Genomic DNA, 15,416 nt, shown 5'->3' with positions numbered 1-15,416 from the left:
CCCAGGCAAGAATACTGAAGTGGGTTGCCATTTACTTCTCCAGGGGATCTTGCTGCACCCAGGGATGGAACTCATGTTTCTTGCATTGTAGGCAGATTCTTTACCACTGAGCCACCAGTACTGCCTATTATCTCTTTAACTTGTAACAAAAATTCTATAAGATGTTTGTTATTATTTTTATCTTAGGAGGAAACTGGTGAAGGAAGAGATTGAGTAACTTGTCCAGGATCACACACTTAGTAACTAGTGAAGCTGAAATATGAACAGTCATACCAGAGCCTGTGCTTGCCAGGATTGTATTATATGGCTACATCAATAGTAGTGACTGTATTGTGGTAAAATATTGAATTCTGATCTCTGCATTGTGGATAGGAAGGTCTCAGTAAGTGTTGAATTGAACTCTGCAGCTTTTTCTTTAGAGATACATTGACCCAAGCAAAGTGCTCGTTTTATTCATTGTTTCATTTACTCAACATATGTTTATTGAACACTTCCAATTCACCAGACAGCAGGCTGAATGTTAGGAATCTAAAGGTAAGAAAGACTCAGTTCCATGCCTCTGAGGCTTCATAGCACCAGGTGTCACATGGTGTGACAAAGGTAGAAGTTACATAAAGTAGTGTGGGAACAGGGAGAAGGCGCACTTGTTTGAGAAAGGGTCAGAAATGACTCTGTACAACGTGAGACTTGAGGTGAAGCTTGAAGATTAGAAGGAAGGAGTTGAAGATGGGGCTGGAATTGAGGATGGGAAATAGGTCAGAGATTTTCTAATATGATTTCAATTCATGAATTTTATCTTGTAGGAAATGGGAACCCATTCATAGAATAGTTCAGTTATCCCCAAACTTAAAATCTTCAAAAGTATGATTTTGTTTTAGTTTTAAATACAGAGAGTGGCAAAACAGGAAGCCTGAAAACCAAGATAAAGAATAAGAAAGAGCAGCCAGCAAATTAGGAGAATGAACAAAAATAAGTCATGACAATCAAGGGAGAATTTCAATTAAAAGGGTGTTGAGAACAATGTCAAATATTATGAAAGATACTGTATGAGATAGCACCAAAGATTATTGGATAAGGTTTACATGGTAATTTCTATCTTCTAGGTGCTGTTTTAAGCACTTGATAGTATTAGCTCACTTAATCATCCAACAACCTTATGTGTTTTAGTCCTCACAATAAGCTCTTGTTGTAAATGAGGAAGATGAGGTACAAAACTTGGGCACAATCATGCCCAAGTTGATAAGAGGCAGAATAGGGATTTAAATTCTGGGAAATCTGGCTTCTAAGTCTGTGCTTGTTACCACTACTCTATTCTGTCTCTCTAAAACAGCTCTGTGGAATTTAGGAAAAAAGAGGTTTTCGTCTTTAGTAAGGGCAGCTTCTGTGGAGTGTGGTGGAAAGGGAAGTAGGGAATGCAGGCAGTGTCATCATCTTCTGAAGCATCTTTCAGAAGCTTTGCTGTGAAGATGAACGAAGACCATCTCTAGCATAGAACACAGGACTTAAACATTGAGCAGGGCCTGAGGCTTCAGGGTGCAGGAGATTTTAATATGTTGTTAAAAGGAAAAAGTCAGTAGAGAGGTTGAGGATTCAGGAAAGGGGTATTTGATGTAGAGAGGCCACTTAGGAGACAGAAGAGGCTGGCGACTGCAGTACGAAGAGGAATTCGCCCTGAACAGAAGGTATCAGACATCAAAGCAGAGAAATGTATCTGTATTGCTTTGGTCTTGTTCAGAAATGATTAAATCCAAATTAAAAACCAGCAACCTGACCTGCCTCCTGAGAAATCTGTATGCAGGTCAAGAAGCAACAGTGAGAACTGGACATGGAAAAACAGACTGGTTCCAAATCAGGAAAGGAATATGTCAAGGCTGTATATTGTCACCCTGCTTATTTAACTTATATGCAGAGTACATCATGAAAAATGCTGGCTGGAGAAAGCACAAGCTGGAATCAAGATTGCCGGGAGAAATATCAATAACCTCAGATATGCAGATGACACCACCCTTATGGCAGAAAGTGAAGAAGAACTAAAAAGCCTCTTGATGAAAGTGAAAGAGGAGAGTGAAAAAGTTGGCTTAAAGCTCAACATTCAGAAAACTAAGATCATGGCATCCGGTCCCATCACTTCATGGTAAATAGATGGGAAAACAGTGGAAACAGTGAGAGACTATTTTTGGGGGTTCCAAAATCATTGCAGATGGTGACTGCAGCCATGAAATTAAAAGATGCTTGCTCCTTGGAAGAAAAGTTATGACCAAACTGGACAGCATATTAAAAAGTAGAGACATTACTTTGCCAGCAAAGGTCTGTCTAGTCAAAACTATAGTTTTTCCAGTAGTCATGTATAGATGTGAGAGTTGTACTTTAAAGAAAGCTGAGCACCGAAGAATTGATGCTTTTGAACTGTGGTGTTGGAGAAGACTCTTGAGAGTCCTTTGGACTGCCAGGAGGTCCAACCAGTCCATCCTAAAGGAAATCAGTCCTGAATATTCATTGGAAGGACTGATGCTGAAACTGAAGCTCCAATACTTTGGCCACCTGATGTGAAGAACTGACTCATTTGAAAAGACCCTTATGCTGGGAAAGATTGAAGGTGGGAGGAGAAGAGGATGACAGAGGAGGAGATGGTTGGATGGCATCACTGACTCGATGGACATGAGTTTGAGCAAGGTCCAAGAGTTGGTGATGGACAGGGAAGCCTGGCGTGCTGCAGTCTATGGGGTCGCAAAGAGTTGGACACAGCTGAGCAACTGAACTGACTGACTGACTGAACTAATGTATTTTTAGAAAATAAATCAACAGGTTCATGCTTCAACAATGTCAATAGGATAGCAACGCTGTTCTTCACCTCCTGATTTCCTAGGGTATCTCAGATTTTTCCACTGAAGTATAACCAAACAAAAGGAGAATGAACAAATGCCTCAAAATGGTTTCTCACAGTTGTAAAATTCATTTGGGTGTCTCATTTATCATTAAAATTCATGCAGTTTGCAGTCTACCCTACGATCTATTTGGGCACTGGAAATAGGAAATTTAACAAAAATTGGTTCCTATCATTAATAAATCATTGTTAAAAATGAAATAGATATTTGCTTAGTTCATGACAAATCTGTGAGACAAATTACTAATTTCCTTCCCCATATCCATAGTACTAACACCAGTCAGTGGTGAATTTTCTTTTCCACTTTACAAAAACTTAACCTCAGATATCTTACAATACCCACTGTCTGTCAGTCAATCAAGATGGATTTTGTTTTGCTATCCCTGTGCATGAGACAGCCAGTTCAGTCACTCAGTCGTGTCCGACTCTTTGCAACCCCATGGACTGCAGCACGCCAGGCTTCCCTATCCATCACCAACTCCCGGAGCTTGCTCAAACTCATGTCCATTGAGTCGTGATGCCATCCAGCCATCTCATCCTCTGTCATCCCCTTCTCCTTCTGCCTTCAATCTTTCCTAGCATCAGTGACTTTTCCAAGGAGTCAGTTCTTCACATCAGGTGGCCAAAGTATTGGAGCTTCCGCTTCAGCATCAGTCCTTCCAATGAATATTCAGGACTGATTTCCTTTAGGATTGACTGGTTTGATCTCCTCAAGGACCTTGAAATTTTCTGAAGTTCAGGCTGCTCAGAAAAGTAAATAAAGTGGGGATGGTACTCTGAAAAGCTAGAGGAAAATACACAAGCATGAAGGTGGGGAATTAGCTCAAGTGGTAGAGCGCTCGCTTAGCATGTGAGAGGTAGTGGGATCGATGCCCACATTCTCCAGTTTTGGCTCCTTCAACTAAGGAGCTCCAGCTGACAACCACAAATCTTGCAACCTATGCAAAGAAGTGAGAAAAGTAGACAGACATTACACTCTCCTCAGGGCAAGGATAAGACTGGTTCAACTGCCTTTTTGGTATGTGTATCTACTCAGTTCAGTCATCCAGTTGTGTCCAACTCTTTGTGACCCCATAGACTGCAGCACGCCAGGCTTCCCTGTCCATCACCAACTCCTGGAGCTTGCTCAAACTCATGTCCATCGAGTCAGTGATGCCATCCAACCATCTCATCGTCTGTCATCCCCTTCTCCTTCCGCCTTCAATCTTTCCCAGCATCAGTGACTTTTCCAAGGAGTCAGTTCTTCACATCAGGTGGCCAAAGTATTGGAGCTTCCGCTTCAGCATCAGTCCTTCCAATGAATATTCAGGACTGATTTCCTTCAAGACTGACTGGTTTGATCTCCTTAAGGACCTTGAAATTTTTTGAAGTTCAGGCTGTTCAGAAGAGTAAATAAAGTGGGGATGGTACTCTGAAAAGCTAGAAGAAAAAACACAAGCATGAAGGTGGGGAATTAGCTCAAGTGGTAGAGCGCTCGCTTAGCATGTGAGAGGTAGTGGGATCGATGCCCACATTCTCCAGTTTTGGCTCCTTCAACTAAGGAGCTCCAGCTGACAACCACAAATCTTGCAACCTATGCAAAGAAATGAGAAAAGTAGACACGCATTACACTCTCCTCAGGGCAAGGATAAGACTGGTTCAACTGCCCTTTTGGTATGTGTATCTACTCAGTTCAGTCGCTCAGTTGTCTCCGACTCTTTGTGACCCCATGGACTGCAGCACGCCAGGCTTCCCTGTCCATCACCAACTCCCGGAGCTTACTCAAACTCATGTCCATTGAGTTGGTGATGCTGTCCAACCGACTCATCCTCTGTTATCCACTTCTCCTCTTGCCTTCAATCTTGCCCAGCATCAGGGTCTTTTCTAATGCATCAGCTCTTCGCCTCAGATGGCCAAAGTATTGGAGCTTCAGCTTCAGTATCAGTCCTTCCAATGAATATTCAGGACTGATTTCCTTTAGGATTGATGACAAATTTAACTCAATAGGATATGAACTAGAAAAAAATATCTGTACAAAATTCCATAAGAATGTTGAAGGAAGTTGGTTATTCCGTCTAAAGGGATCAGAAGAGATTTGACAAAAAGAGATAGCAGTCTCTGGCTGTTAGGATCACTTTGTTCCACAAAATATTCAGGAAACCAAGTTTCTTCCAGTTCACTGTCCACTATTCCTTCTGCAGGCTGAGGAATAATATCTTTAAGTTAATAAAAAGCTTTTGTGCTCTTGTTGATGTTTGTTGATGTGTTTAAGAAAAGAGAAGCCTTCAAAATAAATATAGAAGAAACTTTGGAAGTGGGGGTAAGAGAAAAAAAAGAAAAATCAAGTAAAACATAATAGAGAAGTATTAATAACTTGTGGCTCAATAGATTGTTTTGTAAATTAATACATGGCTCTTCTTTTGGAGGACAATTACATATTAGCTCAACATTAGCCTACTCAATAATCTACATACACAAATGAGATACAGTTTCAATTTACTCATTCAGTTAGTTATAAGTGTGAGTGTACATGTGGGCTAAGTCACTTCAATCATGTTTGACTCTTTGCAACGCTAGGGACTGTGTCCTGCCAGGCTCCTCTCTCCATGGGATTCTCCAGGGAGAATACTGGAGTGGGTAATCATTCCCTTCTCCAGGGGATCTTCCACACCCAGGGATCAAACCCATGTCTCCTGCATTGGTAGGTGGATTATTTACCATGGAGCCACCCGGGAAACTCCTCAGTTAATATATATCAGACACTAACTGAGAGGCTGAGGGACATCATACCCTGAAGTTGCTTTGAATGAAAGAAATGGCAGCGCTCAAGACAGGTATGACTGTAGACTCCTTTGTATTCCCTAGAGGTGTGAATCAGTTCTTTATGGTCCCTGTAACAAAGCCACTGGGCTTCTCTGGTGGCTCAGCGGTGAAGAATTCACCTGCCAATGCAGGAGACAGGAGTTTGATCCCTGGGTGTGGAAGATCCCCTGGAGAAGGAAATGGCAACCCACTCCAGTATTTTTGCCTGGAAAATCTCATAGACAGAGGAGCCTAGTGGGCCTCAGTCCATGGGGTCGCAAAAGAACTGGAAATGACTTAGTGACTAAATGACAGCAATAAACAAATTACCACATACTTTGCCAACAAAGGTCCATCTAGTCAAAGCTATGGTTTTTCCAGTAGTCATGTATGGATGTGAGAGTTGGACTATAAAGAAAGCTGAGGGCCGAAGAATTGAAGCTTTTGAACTGTGGTGTTGGAGAAGACTCTTGAGAGTCCCTTGGATTGAAAGGGGATCCAACCAGTCAATCCTAAAGAAAATCAGTCCTGAATATTCATTGGAAGGACTGATGCTGAAGCTGAAACTCCAATACTTTGGCCACCTAATGTGAGGAACTGACTCATTGGAAGAGACTCTGATGCTGGGAAAGATTGAAGGTGGGAGGAGAAGGGGATGGCAGAGGATGAGATGGTTGGATGGCATCACTGACTCAATGGACATGAGTTTGAGTAAGCTCGGGGAGTTGGTGATGGATGGGGGAGCCTGGCATGCTGCAATCCATGGGGTCACAAAAAGTTAGACACAACTGAGCAGCTGAATGGAACTGAACTGAACTGAACTAGTGGGTTAAACAATAAAAATTTATTGTTTTTCAGTTCTGTAGTTCAGAAGTCTAGTTCAGGGCACACTGGGTTAAAATTAAGGCATTGGCACTGCTATGTTCCTTTCTGAAGACTTTGCTTCCTCACTCTTTCCAGCTTCTAGGCTTCCTGCAGCTTTTGGCTCATAGACTTCGTCCTCCATCTCCAAAGCCTGCAATGAAGGACCATTTTCTTCTCATGCCACATCTCTCCAAGCCTTATGTCATTGCATAACTAAGACTATAGCTGGAAACTTTCTCTATTCTTAAGGACTCAAGGGATTATATTGGGCTCACCAGTGTATTTCCTCATCTCAAGATTGTAACCTTGATCACATCCACAAAGTCCTTTTTGCCATCAAGGTAATAAGTTCACAGGTTCTCCCTGTACTGATAACTGATGTCAGGGGAGGACTCTGACTGCTTGGAGGGAAACAGAGATCGTCATTATTGCCAATCATCAGAAATAGAAGTCCAGTCTGCTCACTGCACCTTGGTATCAGGGTCACCAAGGAAAACACAGCAACACAATCAAGCACAGGATAGAACAATACCTTACTTCCGTAGGGAAGAGACAGAGCAAGGTCAGCTTTAATGATGTCTGTCAGCTCCCCATGTCTAGCAGGTCCCCACAGCAGCCATACACACCCCTCTCATGCCACAGTAGGACCACAACCCCTTCCCTGTGGAGTCTGAAGTGGTGGAAGCTGTGAGCAGGCCTGAGGGTCACTGATGAAAACGTAAGCTTAACAAAAGAATACACATTAACTATGAAACAGGGAAATAGATTGCCACATAGGGCTATAAGCCCGACATAGGCTATGTGGGCTCTTTATCTCTTGGTCAGGATGTGTTTCAGGCAGAAGGCCCATTCTTATATGCCAAGTAGGGGCTAAAAGACTGTGCACAGGAGACTGCCTTTCTCATCACCCACCCACCCCCATTCTACTGAAACGATAGATAAAGCGTGTCCAATCTGGTAGGACCTTTGTTGTTGTTGTTTAGACACGAAGTGTTGTCCAGCTCCTTTGTGACCCCATGGACTACAGCCCACCAGGCTCCTATGTCCATGGGATTTCCCAGGCAAAACTACTGCAGCGAGTAGTCATTCCCTTATACAAAAGATCTTCTCGACCCAGAGATTGAATCTGCATCTCCTGGATTGGTAGGTAGGTTCTTTGCCTAAGCCACTAGGGAATCCAGGTAGGAACCTAGTCTACCTCAAGTTTGGAAGGTAGTCTACCTCATAAGTTGGGTCCAGTGGATTCCCTGAACTATCTGGCAGTTCACTGGCAGAGACTTTCTGTCGTTTTGAGAGAGCACATTACCAGGATCACCAAGAGAAATAGACCCAGGATTATGGCCGGTCCTCCCTGGAGCCTGTTCCTCAGCTATGAACCCCAACTACCAGGGCTGAGGCAGCTGAAGAGGCCAAAGAATGACATGGCCTTTAAGTATGACATCTAAAGCTCAAGCCAAAACAGCAAAACTAAACCATACAGAATTCGAACCTGCCACTTCACACAACCATAAGAATATTCCATGAAATAAATGTCTATATGTGGGGAAAAAAGAGCTAGGGCAAGGTTGAAGATAAGGTTCATTTCCTATGTGAGACCACTCCTTCAAGATTGAGAAAGCTCTGTTTTATCTAGTACATAGAAAAAACACAGAGGAATAAAATGAGGAAACAGGGAATATGTTCTAAAGGAGAAAACAAGATAAAACCTCTGGGGGTGGAGGGTTGTAATAGTAAAATGGAGATAAGTAATTTACTCGATAAAGAGTTTAAAGCAGTGGGTAGTAAAGATGGTCACCAAACTTGGGAGAATGGATAAGCACAATGAAAACCTCAACAAAGAGATAGGAAACATAAGAAAGTATCAAACAGAAGTCACAGAGCTGAAGAAAACAAATTTGAAGTGAAAAACACGCTAGAGGCTTCCACAGCGGGTTCTTTTCCCGGAGCGGATAGCCTCTCACTCTCTCTTGTGTTTATCGATGGTATTGCAGGTTCTGTGGTGTGGCCTCAAGCTGTCAAACTCTCCTTTGTTCTCAGGGGCCCCCAGGCATCCAAAGTATTCGAGTTTGGTATGAGCACTTCTAGTCAAGTGAGAAAGAAACCAAGGGACCCTTGGGCAGACTCCCCCCAACCCCTGAAAACCCAGAATGTTTGGCATATGTTCCATTTTTCCCTTTCCATCCCAAGAGAGAAGCAATCATTTGGTCATTTTCTCCTGATCTCGCTGAGTTTTTTCAACTTGGAGGAAAATCTGTAGTGGGTGGAACACCATAGTTTTATTTATCCATTTCAATGCAGCTGTTCCTGGCTCTGCGCTACTTGGGGCTACTGCTACTTCTTAACTGGTTTCTGGAGAGCTCATAAAAGCTATTTGGACCATATACTGATGTTAAATTGGTGTCTCTGTCAGGGAACAAAGTCTGTGGCTTTCTATTTTGCCATCTTGCTGATGGTCATCCCTTCTCAGCAGTATAATTTAAAGCTCTAGAATTTATACTTATTCGTTTTAGCAGGCTGCCTCTGATGGTAATAAAATATAGCGAGGTTTTGTTACTATCTTCTATATAGATTTAATTTTAAGCAATAAGTTAATGCTCTATTTAATATTCAAACATTTCCAACACTTGGCTATGCCTCCATCAATTTCTTTCTACTGATTATCAGGGATGGTCATCTGACTGAACACTGGCTTGTTCAGTGACAATTGTGATAATTTCTGTCTACAGGAGAGGAGGTTGGGTAGGGGACCCATGATAAAAAAAATGAATGCATAAATACATGAGAATTTTTTACCTATAAATTCAAGATGTATAGAAAAGATTCAGGAAGTCCAATTCACCAAAAGCTGGGAATATAAAAAGAGACCCATAGCTAGTTACATCACAGTGAAACTGTAAAAGAAGAAGAGGAGAAAAAGGAGAGGAAGAAGGGGGGCAAGAGTACCAAAATGACACTAGAGACTAACAATAATTCTCAAAAAATAGAAAAGAGATTGCCTGCAAAGGTGACACTGTTAGCTAGAAAACAGCTCAAGGTAATTTCCAAATTGAAGAAATAAAATAACTCTTCAACTACAATTACACTTAGCGACTCTATTTTTGAAGAATGATAGTGATATAAAGATAGCATGAGACAAAAGAAAAATTGAGACTTTATCCCACAGAGACCCTCAAAAAAGGAAATCTCAAGAATACACTATAAAAGGAAGGAAATTTTCATAGATATACCCCTCAGTAAATATTTTCAGACACACTGCTCTAGACTTTTTGGACAAATTAGTAAACAAAAAGGACAAAAAATTTGCATTCTATTAGAGCGAGTGAGTGAAGTCGCTCAGTCGTGTCCGACTCTTTGCGACCCCATGGACTGTAGCCTACCAGGCTCCTCCATCCGTGGGATTTTCCAGGCAAGAATACTGGAGTGGATTGCCATTTCCTTTTCCAATTCTATTAGACTTACAGTGCAAATGAAGAAGGAATTCATAAGGCCTGGACTCCATTTTAGGCCTGTTTGTGCTGATCATGCTTGGCCACCTCTCTAATGGACTCTGAACTCTATGCTTAGTGCCTGTGGAAACGGCAATAGAAGGATAAGACCCCCTCTGGACAGGGGAATCTTGAAGATTGTATCCAGGTTACTCATCACCTAAGAGAAAACATACACTGATCCCCCTACCTCCGAACAGGTCATAAATTTTTTCTGTAACCTCGGGTTTATTGGTTATTAACTGTTTGGAATGTAACCTTGGGCTTATTGATTATTGACTGTTTGAACACATAACACATGAACGATGGGGTTATTGTGATTGTATTTACCTTTCCTTTGTTTATGTAAGTCTCAAGGAATTTGGGATGGTGGGTTCAGAAACGTACACATGGGGTATAAAAAATTTTCACAAATGCTGGTCGGGGTCCTTGGCTAAGAGGATACTCTGCCTTGGGCCCGCCGGTGTAATAAACTGCACTTCACTATCTGCATCGTCCTTCTGAGTGAGCTTGTTTCCCGGAACGCGTGGCTATAACACAAATCATGGTGAGAAAATGCATAGACAAAAACATAGGTAAATCCAAACACACATTAACTTTTTGAAAAATAATGCCAAGATGTACTTTGGAAAATATGGTAGAACTAAAATATTGGGCAAAAAAAATTACATACATGTTTCAAGGTATGAAAATTTTCTATAGATTCACCCAACTATTTGGTGAGAGTCTATTATTTCAGAGAGAAGACTCTGGATGGTGAAAATTTTACTGTTAACTCTGGGGGACCAATGATCCAGATGAACAGAAAATAAGAGCACTAGCCAGAGGACAAGCACTGGCTTAGATAATTTCTTTATAGCCAAGCCAACGACTTAATTTCAACGCCCTCTTAGCGCAGTGGGCAGCGCGTCAGTCTCATAATCTGAAGGTCCTGAGTTCGAGCCTCAGAGAGGGCATACCTTTTTCTTTTTGCTTGCTTTTCCTTAGGCGCGTTCATTTTCTTTGTGTTTGTCTTTGCATTTATTTACCTCTGGGATACAGTTTGCTCTGCTGTGAAGTATCAAGACGTGAGATTGTGTCAGAGTTTTCTCACGATAACCGTTCCGGGTCCCCATTTAGACGAACACTCCCGCAGTGGCTGTTCCTCCGGAAGTTCTAGAGGATGCTCCGCCTTGACGGCAGTGACTCTTGAATCTTCAGATTAGTCCCGAAAAACCAAGGAGGGCATAAAACTTCTAGTGCCAAAATAACCGCAAGCTCAAAATACACTGTCGCGGCGAACTGTACTTCACTAACTTCACTGACTGGTGCCGGCAGGGTCTATGCCCGCATTCTCTGCCTGCGCATCTCCTTGAGCTCTTGGTCGGTAACCGCAACTTCCCAGTTGACTACAGCTCAATACGGATGTAGAAAACATTGACTTTGGCGGGGTGGGCAGGGAGAGTCTTTGATTTTTTTTTTTTATGAGCCCGAAGAAGACAGAGAAATATTGGACGTGTAATAAATCGGATCTTTCTGATTCCCCCCCCCCCTTGTATTCACATATGTCAGAGCTGGAGATGTCTTAACTGACAAGCCAACTTTGTAGCCAGTGGAGGAAAACAGTGGACGAGAGATGAGGGGTCTCGAGCAGCCCGAGGTGCTCAAAGAGGAAGAAAGTCTGTGAGAGGCTGAGCTGGTCATTTTCCATCTTAGCAATTCGATGTTGGTTGTTGTTCAGGATCAGAGCCACTTATTCACAGCTCGCGGGTGCATCCAGAAGTTAACTAATAACTTCACGTATTTGCTTCCCATGGGGTCTTTCCCGATATTTTTTGGTTACTTGGGGCACTCGGTTTCGGCCCCTGACAAGAAAGTTGGGGCTTTATTGACCCTGCTCTGCCCTGCGCTTCTCAAGATTGGGCACCTTGCGGCCAAGTGCATGAAGAAACGGGGGCGGGGGTGGGGGGTGGTGGAGAGGAATTGGGCGTATCCCTTGAGATGACCCAGCTATTCTGTAGCAGAACACAAGTCATACTTTGGTAGTAGATGCACGAACCAGTAGAGCCCTGGCTATCCTGTCTTGTCCTTTCCCTAAGAAGAGTCTAAAGTGTCTCATTTCTTTCTAGAGATTGGAAGATCGGAGCGCCTCAGTTCAGAGTAAAACTGGAGAATGTGGGCATCGATCCCACTACCTCTCGCATGCTAAGCGAGCGCTCTACCATTTGAGCTAATCCCCCACTATGCGACCCTGTATTTCTCTTCTCCCCCCACCCTCCAGTTTATCAACACACCCTCCTCATTATTCCTTCTTTTGGGTGGTCCAAACTTCAGGAAATGTCAAGCCTACTAATGGGAATCAGAATTTGGGCTAAGGGCACATCGTCTCAGAGATGCCCCGAGGGAAGAGTGCAATTGGTACCTATTTCTCTGCCAGGAAAGGAGAAAGTAGCCATAGGAAAAGTTTGGGACTCCAAAGATTCCCGATTCAGATTTTCTGGGACAGAAGAGAACACGTCCCAGTTGGAAGGAGTCATCCAGAACAGTCGGCTAATGCGACGAGACTATCTCAGGATGATTATCTGTTTCTTAAAAAGAGGACCCAAACAACAAAAAGAAGTGGGTTGATAACTCGTTCCTTTTAGGGGAGGCGGTGAGCTGATTTTTCCCCGGATGACTGAAGGTAAAAAAAGTAGCCACTGTTTCCGCTCGGTTTCGAACCGAGGACCTCTCGCGTGTTAGGCGAGCGTGATGACCACTACACTACGGAAACCCGCACAGTAGCCCACCTTTGAGATACTCAGTTCTTGCTGAAGTGGATCATGAAAGGTTTCACATCTACATCATACAAAAGAATAACCAAAACAAACAAACAAAAAAACCCTATTACAAATAAGACCTATCAAAAATAAGAAGTGAGATCCTATGAACGAGAAAGAGAAAAAAATACGGACATTGAGGTGTGAGGATAAAGAACAGGGTGGAAGGAACAGTCAAGATGGTAGGAATTCCTGTGTTCAGAAGGATACCTGTGTAGTTGGAGTGGAGTGTGCGAGTGTGTGTGTGTGTGTGTAAAATAGACATGGAGAGAAACAGTGATTGAAAAAGCCTGAACACATGAAGATACATGGCAGAAAAAATTGGGGAGGCTTAAAAACCCTTGAAAAACATGCAGGCACGTAGCTTTAAAGTCAAAATATTTTATGAAACTTTTTTAATTTTGAATGCCAAATAGGTAGGAAATGGAGAAAATAGATTTAGAGAGAAAGAAAAAGAAATTGTAAAATCTTAAAGGGTTGAGGTTTATTCTTTAAGCTCTGAGATTAATAATAGCATGAGTCTTTCTGTACCTGTGGCCCAGTACACTAGCTGGCTCGGAATACATTCTTCATAAGCACAGAATGTACAAAGACATAGGTACATGAGAAGAAAGAGAAAGATTCTGGAGAGCTGTGCGGGAAGGGTCTACAGTATTTAAGCACATATCAAGATACTGGTTGTAGAGATTTGAAGGAGAAGAAAGAGTCAAAGGCATGTAGAATACTTCAATCTTGGTGGTAAACACAAGTGATTGTGAATCAATATCTGATGCATGGAAGATTAAATCCTCTCATTTATAATAATAGTGAATTAATGAATGAATTGGTCTGGAGGAAAAGACTAAGTGCAGGGTTAAAGGAAAAGGCTACATTTTAATATAGAAAAAAAATCAGCTTTGCGCTTCTGGTTTTGCTCTGTAGAGCCACACGAACTGAAAAAAAAAAGATGGTTCAATTATTCTAAGCTTCATGATATTTGGGAATAATGATATTTGGATGAACTGCAAAACTAAATCAAACAACTTGCATAAGGTTAATAAACATGTAGTACAATTTTTAGCACCCAGTGCTGAAAAAGGATTTTTTTCATTTCTTTTCATTCTTTTGTATTTGGTATTCCAAGTCCCCAGTGGTGGTCATCCATCTCTCAAAGGGTCAGAGAGGCAGCAAATAGAGGTGACTAGCATGGTGCTTTCTGCAGCCTGAAGGTGCCTCCCTTCCTTGAACCCTTAAGGGGAAGCAACAGCAAGGTCAAATCTGCAGGAAGGAAGCTCCGGACAAGCTAACCTTCAGAAATCCATCTCTGAGTATCATTTTGGTAACGTGTATAAGAAGTAAAACAGAGTATCATTTCTCTTTCACATTTTAAAGGAAAATCAACTGGGCAAAGTTGGAATCCCACAATCCATAATCACATATGTCACCATATTGTTTCTGGTCCCCAAAGAATAAAATGGTTTCAAGATATTTGATTATCCTGAAAAGGCTACTACACTGTCTACACTGTCAGCATGCCAGAAGTGACCTCTGTCTCCGCTTTCTCCCTCCAGCCTCCAAGCTCACAGAATGTCAGAGGTAAAGGGTAAGGACCCTCACAAGCCTCATTAGGCAAATCTTCAAGCTGCCTGCATCCTGCCACTCGAAAAGAAGCGAAAGATGGAGGGATGTAGCTCCACAAGGAAGGAAATTTGGAGATTTTATTCACTCTTGATTCACTGCAACCAAAATAATTGTGTAAACAAGAATTGCTTGTTTCATGATTAAAAGAATAAATGATTTTACATCTTCCATTCCTTAATTGCCATTGGGCGTCCTTTAGAGCACCAGTGTGAAAGAGAAGTCTTCTATCAGATGGAGAAGATACAAAAATATGATATTTTTGTGCTGTGGTCTACATTACTTCATCTATGATTTTACTGAAGTTACTGGAAAGTGCAACAGACTTGAAATCTAGTATTACACTCCTGAGCAAATAAAGGCTCCTTTATCAAATGCTTATCTGGAAGCATTTGATCATTTTACTTTGTCGTTCAGTCCCTCAATCGTGTCTGACTCTTTGCGACGCCATGGCTGCAGCACCCACGCTTCCCTGTCCTTCACTAACTCCCAGAGTTATTTTATGTTGATTTTTTGTTTGTTCCTTTCGGTTTGGTTTTGGTGCAGCCTGTATACGTTTTCTTTTTAACAGAGTAACATTAGGCTAGTTAGACTGGGAGGAAAAAACGAGCTGCCCTCTCTGAGGCTCGAACTCAGGACCTTCAGATTATGAGACTGACGCGCTGCCTACTGCGCTAAGAGGGCAGACAAGCGAAGATTTTCACATTCTAATTAAAATAGGAAATAATATTTTTCAGGCACACCTATCAGTTTCCAGCTTTTAAAAAAATGTAACCAATGTTCCTTGAAAACCATTCCATATAAGACAATGCTGCACCCGGCGGATTCTACACTCTGAAATGATGGCGTCCACACCTTTCCGGTATACAGCCACCAGTTGAAGACTGGCCAGCAAGACCAGGAACAATCCTGTCTTCTGCGGCTCTTTTCCTCTCTTATGTTCCAATGATTGGCCTCTTCTCTCCCTCAGAGATCTCACTCTTGCAC

At 42.2% G+C, this 15,416-nt stretch overlaps 6 non-coding genes across 6 annotated transcripts; 3 read left to right on the top strand and 3 right to left on the bottom strand.

Moving 5' to 3' along the window:
• Nucleotides 1-3,696: 3,696 nt before the first annotated feature.
• Nucleotides 3,697-3,769, top strand: TRNAA-AGC (transfer RNA alanine (anticodon AGC)). The gene has a single exon. It is a non-coding gene; the product is annotated as a tRNA-Ala (tRNA).
• Nucleotides 3,770-4,331: 562 nt separating this feature from the next.
• Nucleotides 4,332-4,404, top strand: TRNAA-AGC (transfer RNA alanine (anticodon AGC)). The gene has a single exon. It is a non-coding gene; the product is annotated as a tRNA-Ala (tRNA).
• A 6,493-nt stretch (nt 4,405-10,897) lies between these two features.
• TRNAM-CAU (transfer RNA methionine (anticodon CAU)) lies at nt 10,898-10,970 on the top strand. The gene has a single exon. It is a non-coding gene; the product is annotated as a tRNA-Met (tRNA).
• A 1,190-nt stretch (nt 10,971-12,160) lies between these two features.
• Nucleotides 12,161-12,233, bottom strand: TRNAA-AGC (transfer RNA alanine (anticodon AGC)). The gene has a single exon. It is a non-coding gene; the product is annotated as a tRNA-Ala (tRNA).
• Nucleotides 12,234-12,693: 460 nt separating this feature from the next.
• TRNAV-AAC (transfer RNA valine (anticodon AAC)) lies at nt 12,694-12,766 on the bottom strand. Its single transcript has one exon. It is a non-coding gene; the product is annotated as a tRNA-Val (tRNA).
• A 2,274-nt stretch (nt 12,767-15,040) lies between these two features.
• On the bottom strand, nt 15,041-15,113 carry TRNAM-CAU (transfer RNA methionine (anticodon CAU)). Its single transcript has one exon. It is a non-coding gene; the product is annotated as a tRNA-Met (tRNA).
• Between the last annotated feature and the right edge of the window lie 303 nt (nt 15,114-15,416).

Source organism: Giraffa tippelskirchi, chromosome 8 (assembly GCF_054371585.1).
Source record: "Giraffa tippelskirchi isolate mGirTip1 chromosome 8, T2T-mGirTip1v1.2.pri, whole genome shotgun sequence".
Lineage (NCBI taxonomy): Eukaryota > Metazoa > Chordata > Mammalia > Artiodactyla > Giraffidae > Giraffa > Giraffa tippelskirchi.
Note: the sequence above shows the minus strand (reverse complement) of the source record. Positions and strands in the feature narration are given on the sequence as shown.